Below are 7,912 nucleotides of genomic sequence, written 5' to 3'. Positions count from 1 at the left end.
CTGTGAGAAATGGCAGGCTAAGGCTTACCAGTCTCACACAGAACAGAACAATCTCTCTGTAACGCTCGGATGCAGCACAGCATCTTCGATTCTTCGTGGTTGTGAGTCTTCGTCTTCACCTACGTTTTGCTGGCACTGTATTCTCTTCGGCGTGTCTTCGGAACGAACAAAAAAACGGCCTCTTCGTGCTCGTTTTCTTGTTCGCCCGAAGACGAATGCGCAAGTCTACTGGTAACCACAGTTTAACATGTTGAAACAACGTCACCCTCTCCTTCCTATCTACCGGTGCGTACACATTGATTAACTTAAACCCCACACCCCCATACATAAAGAAAACTACCACCACCCTTCCACATTCCACCTCAACTACCCTAACCACCTGAAAATCAAAACTCCGAAATAAAACAGCCACCCCACAACTCCGTCTAACCCCGAAAGAGAATACAGAAGGACCCAAGGTCCAAAGTTGGCCCTGCAGAGGTTCAGACAAGTTGCATTCTTGCAGACAAAACACATCAGCTTTTTGATCCACTAATGTCTGAAAAATCACAACACGTCTTGCAGCCCTCTTAATGCTCCTGACATTGAGGGATGCGATACAGAGAGACCTCATAACTTAATAATCATTAGTACCCTCCATACCACACACCTCACATCCCAGATTGGAACTTTTTAGCTCCTTTCTCCACCAATGTCTCCTCCACCAGTCCCAAAGAACTCTTTACAGAATCCGCGACTCCACGGCTGAAAAAGCCTCCTTGCAAGCCCAGGTCTTCCGAACACACTGAGAGCGGAGAGAACCTCCCTGAAAGCGGAGAGAAACTCCCATCGCTCACCACCACTTCGCCTAACCGGGGGGAATCAGACAAAGAACCTTTTCCTACCTCCCGAACTCTTTTTTCCACACTACATCCTTCCCCTGCATCCATCATCGCATCTTCTACAGATCTAACTTCCACCCCCCTTGGTTCCTGTTCCATACTGCTAATATCTGGCAGATCTGACACATTAAGTGAAGGATCTTCAGGTGCTTCCAACATGGAAACTTCCTGCTGTTGCACAATTTCCCTTTCGAAAATCAAAGGTGTACTCTCAACGACAGCAACACCACTCTGCACCGGATCCACAACAACATCTTCAGCCACTTGATCAGGCACCACAGGAACCGAAGGTCTATCTTCCGGCAGCGATCTGACAGACGCTCCGGGCAACTGTTAGCAATCACACTCCTATCATGCCAAGTCATATTGTTGATTTTTTTGTCCAATTGTGGTGTGTTACTTTTAATAAAAGTGTGGTTACACACTAAAATTGGACAAAAATTACTGGTACAATGCCCAGCCAACCAGTACATGCTGGAATCTGGGTATGCCTGAGATTGCTGTTAACAATCATAATATATAATTTTTTTGTACAATTTTGGTGTGCAACTTACTTTTATTAAAAGTATGTGGGGGGGGGTCATTTTCAGTTTTGGCTAAGCGAACCCTGAATTTTCGGTTTTGGTCCAGAATTTTCATTTCAGTGTATCCCTAAAATAGATAGAACTATTTCATTTTAACTTATCCAGAATCCTGAATTTGTAGTCACAAAACTTTCTAGGCCCAGAAATCAGTGAGAGGAAAAGTAAAGGTTTTGTGTCATTTACTTTATTTTAATCTGCATATTTTATTAAAGGCCATATTTTCACACAGTGAAAAATGAGTGCGGCCCTCGCACGTATACAATTCTGATGAAGTGGCCCACTGCAGAAAAAACTTGGACACCCCTAATGAGATGACGTTGTATTTTAAATGCTTTATCACATATAATAAGCTTATGTATAAATTACATTGGTAAGTGGAAATCTTGCTAAGTACAAGTAGTTTTATTGAATAGATTTCATAGAAGTGACGAAGCTAACACAAAAAATAATAACAAAGGAGGCAGGAGATGACCAGATTACGGTAGCTGTGGATCTCAAAGTAGTAGAAAGGAAAGTATGAGTTCTACAGTTCATTAGGGGCTTCCTCTGTCATGTAAATTACTGTTCTATTAACCCTAAATTTATTGCAGATGGTGCAGGAATGCAAAGAAGATGAGATTGTAAAATACCATGGAATAGCCCAAAACCCCAGACAGAAACTGCAATGTGTTCAAAAGCATGTAGAAATGTGCAATATGTTAGATTTGAAACATGTCATTTGAAACATATTATTTTGTGACCCACAGACACAAGAAGAGCTTTTCAGCAAACTGTGACAAATATAGTATATAAAGTTCCAGAAGTTAACATGTATTTATCAGAGTCCCTTTGTATGATGGTATAGTAACAAAGTATCAGCACAGTATTCACACTTTGCCAGTTTCATTATATATATATATATATATATATATATATATATATATATATGAAAATCTAATTGTATTCAATAATAGAAGTTTCTTCCCCTTTGCTGACTCATTCTAGAAGTATTTATTAATACATGTTTGGATAGTAAATTGCTTGATAATAACATTATTACAGTCTGATATTTTATTTTAAACACAATAAAAAGTTGGGGCAACATTTATTAATGCACTTTGTCTTTGTTGATACATTTAAAGTTGTTATTCTACCTATAGTTTAAAATAGGTAATTAATGTTTATAAGGGACTGCACTTTGCCTGCCTGGAAGGTTTTCTACTAGCACAGTTATTTAAATGATTTACATGGCTTGTAAAATGAGTGCCTTATTTTTACTACAATGTTGTGGTTTCTAAGACCTTGCAGTATAAAATCTAAATGAAGATTGGAGGAGTGCATTAAGGAAACTTAACAATATTATATGACAACCCCCCAAAATCTGAATATTAATTTATGAAAAAAAGAAAAAGCCTGAATATAAGATGACCCTAGACCCTATAGGAAAAAAGTTTTACCAGTAAATGTTAATTCATGTAAACTATGTGAACAATTTTAAGCTACGATTGGGAAAAATATTTTGTTTTTATTTCCTTTTTTCAACCTGCCCTCCCCCCCCCCCAGTTATGCACATCTGCCCCTGGCTGGCCACTCTGCCCCAGAAATGCCTTATACCCCCTATATGCCACTGTGCCCCATGATATGCCTTTTAACCCTCTAAATACCACTGTGTCCCATGATATGCCTTTTAACCCTCTTTATGCCACTGTGCCCCATGATATGCCTTCTGACCCCCTATGTGTCACTCTGCCTCCAGAATTGCCTTATTCCCCTATATGCCACTCTGGCATTTAGGGGGTTAAAAGGCATATTATGGGGCAGAGTGGCATATAGGGAGGTATAAGGCATTTTAGAAGGGAGAGTGGCATATAGAGGGTTAAAAGGAATTTCTGGAGGCAGAGTGGCATTAAGGGGGTTAAAAGGCATTTCATAGAGCACTCTGCCTCCAGAAATGCCTTATGCCCCCCATTTAACACTCCCTCCCCCTCCCTCCTCCAAACTTACCGGTGCTTCTGAGTCCCCGGTGCGTAGTCCGGGCAGCGTGTAGAGCTCTACGCGATTCGCGTACACAGCTTCCGCTGCAGCCGGGAGGAGGTGCGGTTATCAGCGGGGGTTGTCTGCGTCCATCGATAAATAAATGGAGCACAATATATATAGCTTGAAGGAAAGGAGAGAAGAGATTTGATAAAACCCTTTAAGTATTTAAATGTTTCTAATATAGTATAGGAGAGAGGTTTGTTTCAAATGAGAAAGTTTTACTTTATTCAGAGGATAGCAGATAAATGGAGCAGCATCTTAGCAAAATGAGTTTTTTGTGTTAGCATGGATGTGTATGAGTTTTTTGTGTTAGCATGGATGTGTATGAGTTTTTTGTGTTAGCATGGATGTGTATGAGTTTTTTTGTGTTAGTATGGATGTGTATGAGTTTTTTGTGTTAGCATGGATGTGTATGAGTTTTTTGTTTTAGCATGGATGTGTATGAGTTTTTGTGTTAGCATGGATGTGTATGAGTTTTTTGTGTTAGCATGGATGTGTATGAGTTTTTGTGTTAGCATGGATGTGTATGAGTTTTTTTGTGTTAGCATGGATGTGTACAGTATGTAGACTGCACGTGAAGCTCATGTAGGTAAACACACACAATCTGATGCAATTAAGGCACATACATGACAGTTTAAAGAAGATTGAAGGGGAACTCCCATGGAACTAAATATATTTTTAGCTTGAGTATAAAACATAATGTAAGTAGGTTGAAGGCTGGACCAGGAAGGGCACTTTCTAAACAAAGGTTACGTCACGTGACCCCTTGGTGAAACCGAGGATGCTCTCACAGTGTGCAAGCAGACAGACCAAAAGCTGCAGGAAAGGGTAAGGAGGTACAGAGGTAATGTTGAGAGGAAGGGGCTATGTATGCGAGAATGTCTATGTATAAGTCCTTATGCGGTCACAGCACTGATGTCCGGACCTGATTTATAATATTCAGTAGTCTTAAAGCACATAGACAATTCTAACATATAACATACAAAACAAAGTTTTCCTGGGAGGAGCTTTTTCTTTTAATAATTGAAATAGCAAAATGTTATATATCATATAGTATATTTTTCATGGTGTTTATCTTGTAGCTATTGCAAAAACAGGATTGAGTTGCTCGGTAACATAGAACATTACTATGATGACATCACAGGAGAATGATCATGCATAAGTGACCTGAAGCAGCAGTCAAAATGTTCAGTCTCTTGTAGGACATAGAACTATTCTCTGTGATTCCTGTGAGACAGACACTAAACTGATTTTCAGTCATGAAGAATCCCAAATCTATGAGCGATTTATACAATGTGATTGATGTACTTGGCAAAGGTTCCTTCGGTGAAGTTGTTAAATGCCAGAAAAAGGATTCCGGCAAGCAGGTGGCTATAAAAATCCTCAAGTATGATTCCTCCAGCCGGGATGCCATTAAATGTGAGATCGAGATGCTGAATGCTTTGAGGAAAGTGGATGTAGAAAAGTTTAATATCCTGCAATTCTATGAACATTTTCATGATGACAGCAAATATTATATGGTTTTCGAGTTACTGCAAAAAAATCTATTTCAGTACCAGGAGGAGATTGGATTTGCTCCACTTCCAGTGAGGCACATAAGGACTATCTCCTCTCAGGTGTTAATAGCTCTGTCCAAGTTAAATGAGCTTTCTATTATTCATGCTGACTTAAAGCCAGAAAATATTATGCTGGTTGACCAGAACAGATACCCATTTAGAGTTAAGGTTATTGATTTTGGCTGTTCTTATAACTCTAATGAGGTGAGGGGCATGAAAGAGCCATATATCCAAACGCTCTTTTACAGAGCCCCTGAGATCCTTCTAGGATTACCTTTCAGTGAAAAGGTGGACATGTGGTCTCTTGGCTGCATTATGGCTGAGCTTTATCTTGGGGCTCCTCTTTACCCAGGATGCACTGAATACGACCAAGTACGCTACATCTGTGAGACCCAAGGTTTACCAAAAAGCCATTTGCTTGACACAGCCAGTAAGGCACCCCTTTTCTTCAGTAGAAAAGCAGGATTCCAATGGGCACTTAAAACTGTGGATGAGTACCAAATGGAGACCAAGGTGAAGCCAGCAGAATGGAGGAAGTACATCTTCAAATCCTTGGATCATCTTCAAATGATAAATCATCCCAGCTTTGTTAATGGAAACACAGAAATGCTGGCTAACTATAGCGAACAAAAAGATATGGTGGAAATCATCAAGTGCATGCTGACGTGGGATTCCCATGAAAGAATCAATCCAGAAGCAGCCATGAACCATCAATTTATCAGCCGACAGCATCTAAGAACAAACTACACATTCACCAAACACTACCAGTTTGTTCCGGAAAGCTTAAGTGACTCTATGAAGAAAGAGACGGGCCAGCATTTTGATGCACCACCTGGCATTTATGATGGCACTCAGGATCTTGCCTATTATGACAGGGAGATGGAGCTGGACAGAAAAACCCCGTTCAATTCCCAAAATGAAAATACAACCTGCTATGTACGCCACAAGGCTTCGCTCCTCCAGAATATCTCACGATACATTGGTCAGTTTGTCAACTGTATAAAATGTATTTTCAATTGGAGGAAAGCTCTGCCTGAAAGACAGAAAGATGATGAGTGGAGCCTGATCGATGAAGACAATAACGTATAAATGTCAAATGATTTTGACTTTTTTTGAACATTTTCGAAGTTTCCCCTTGAAACCAAAACATCCTAGAACATCTTCTGCTTTAGGAAAAAGCAGACCAGCAGGGATTCGATTATAATGATATATTAAAATGTATTTTAGTTTTTAGTGCATATTCTTGTCAAAAATCTTTAATGTTGTCTGTGAACTTACCTGAGGTAGTAGCTGCAGCCCTACAGCTGCTCTCCATTTCTGTGGTGTAGCAAAGCAGCCAATCAGTTATAGGAAGAAAGCTCTCATTGAAATGAATGGGAGGGCTTTTAGTGCCGGCGCACAGGGGTCCGTAGACATCCAGCAATCGCAGAAGGCTGTGGAGCCGATGGGAGTTAAGCCTAAAGTGTTTTTGCCTAAAAACATCTCCTACAAAGCAAATAGTTGGGTAGTGCAGAAAGGAGCAAATGCATATGGTGGATGCCGTAGGATATACACATGTAATTGCAATGAGGTTATTATGAAAATGTAAATTGTGTTTTCTCCACTCCTAACGAACATGCATTGAAAAAACTTGCATCGATACATTGTCTCAATGGTTTGAAAACATTATATTTCATACGTCATAAATGAAAAAAGAGCAGAAAGAATACGGAGAAGGCATACACGGAGCTCCTGGGGGTACACTGAGTTGCATACATTTACAGGAGGCTGCATGTTCGGCTAGACATTCTTCTCAGGCCCCAGGTTTTTTTTTCCCAGTAATTATTTTGGGGAAGGATTAATGTTCTCACTGCAACCCCAGGCTAGCTTTTGTATTATAGTTTAACACACTATTTCCCTTTAAGTGCAAAGTGTATTATATATTTTTTGGGGTGTCCCTTAAAGACATATTGTTACAGAAGGAGGTCATTCCCTTTCGAACTTAAAAACTATAGGTTTTATGAATATCCTGATTCCTGAATATGGAGGTAAGTCCGGACATAAATATGTCCGGGAAACTACTGGTCTGGTGGTGGGTAGCTGCATTCAAGATACACTGAGGCTTGACTTTAGGTAGGTGAGTTCAACAAGGCTGAGATCATCTTGGTATGTTAAGTGTGTGTCTTTGTTAGTGTAAGTGTCAGTGGCTGGCTGTGTGTTTTACACCCTTTTGCATACATTCTTATTCTAACATCTATACATACATGTTCCATACCTTACACTCCCAGTCTCTATCCCGCTTTAGGTCTAAAAAGACCAGTTTCTAGTTTTTGGATATGTTGATGGAACTTGGTAGGTTTCTGACATAAAAATTAGGAAACTCCCTCAATCCCACGATTGCTGTAAAATTGTTGAAAAAGAAGTCTAAAAGTTACTGATCATTTATGATGATGTTTTATTTGATCCACTCATAACCAATTTTGGAGATCGTAACATTAGTTCGTCCAGTAACTCTTCACATTAATTGTGACGTTCACCTTTTTCCCAGATATCTAATAAGATTATGCATCTATTATGGGTCCAATTCAATTATGTCCACTTGAATAATTTTGTCAATTTTTTTTTCACAAATATTTTTTTCTTTAGTTATTTTATCTGGTTTGTTCTTTGTTCCAACAATAATATTAATGAAACAACCGGCACAATTTATTACACATACAGATATACCACACACAGGGGTGGAATGTATCCTTCAGTATACCATGACGTTTTGGACATGTTATGATTCCAACTTTGTAGGAACAGTTTAGGGAAGACCCTTTTCTTTTCTATCCAATGACTGGGCCCCAGTGCACAAAGCGAGGTCCATAAAGACATGGGTGGATGAGTTTGGTGT

General features: G+C 39.6%; 1 pseudogene; it reads left to right on the top strand.

Moving 5' to 3' along the window:
• Window positions 1–4,740: 4,740 nt before the first annotated feature.
• Window positions 4,741–6,126, top strand: LOC149283385 (homeodomain-interacting protein kinase 4 pseudogene; annotated as a pseudogene).
• The last annotated feature ends 1,786 nt before the right edge of the window (window positions 6,127–7,912 follow it).

Source organism: Sceloporus occidentalis, unplaced genomic scaffold, assembly GCF_023333645.1.
Source record: "Sceloporus occidentalis isolate IW3139 unplaced genomic scaffold, rSceOcc1.0.p SCAF_105, whole genome shotgun sequence".
In the NCBI taxonomy this organism is placed as follows: domain Eukaryota; kingdom Metazoa; phylum Chordata; class Lepidosauria; order Squamata; family Phrynosomatidae; genus Sceloporus; species Sceloporus occidentalis.
The sequence above is the reverse complement of the archived record's forward strand: the minus strand, read 5'-3'. Positions and strand labels throughout refer to the sequence as shown.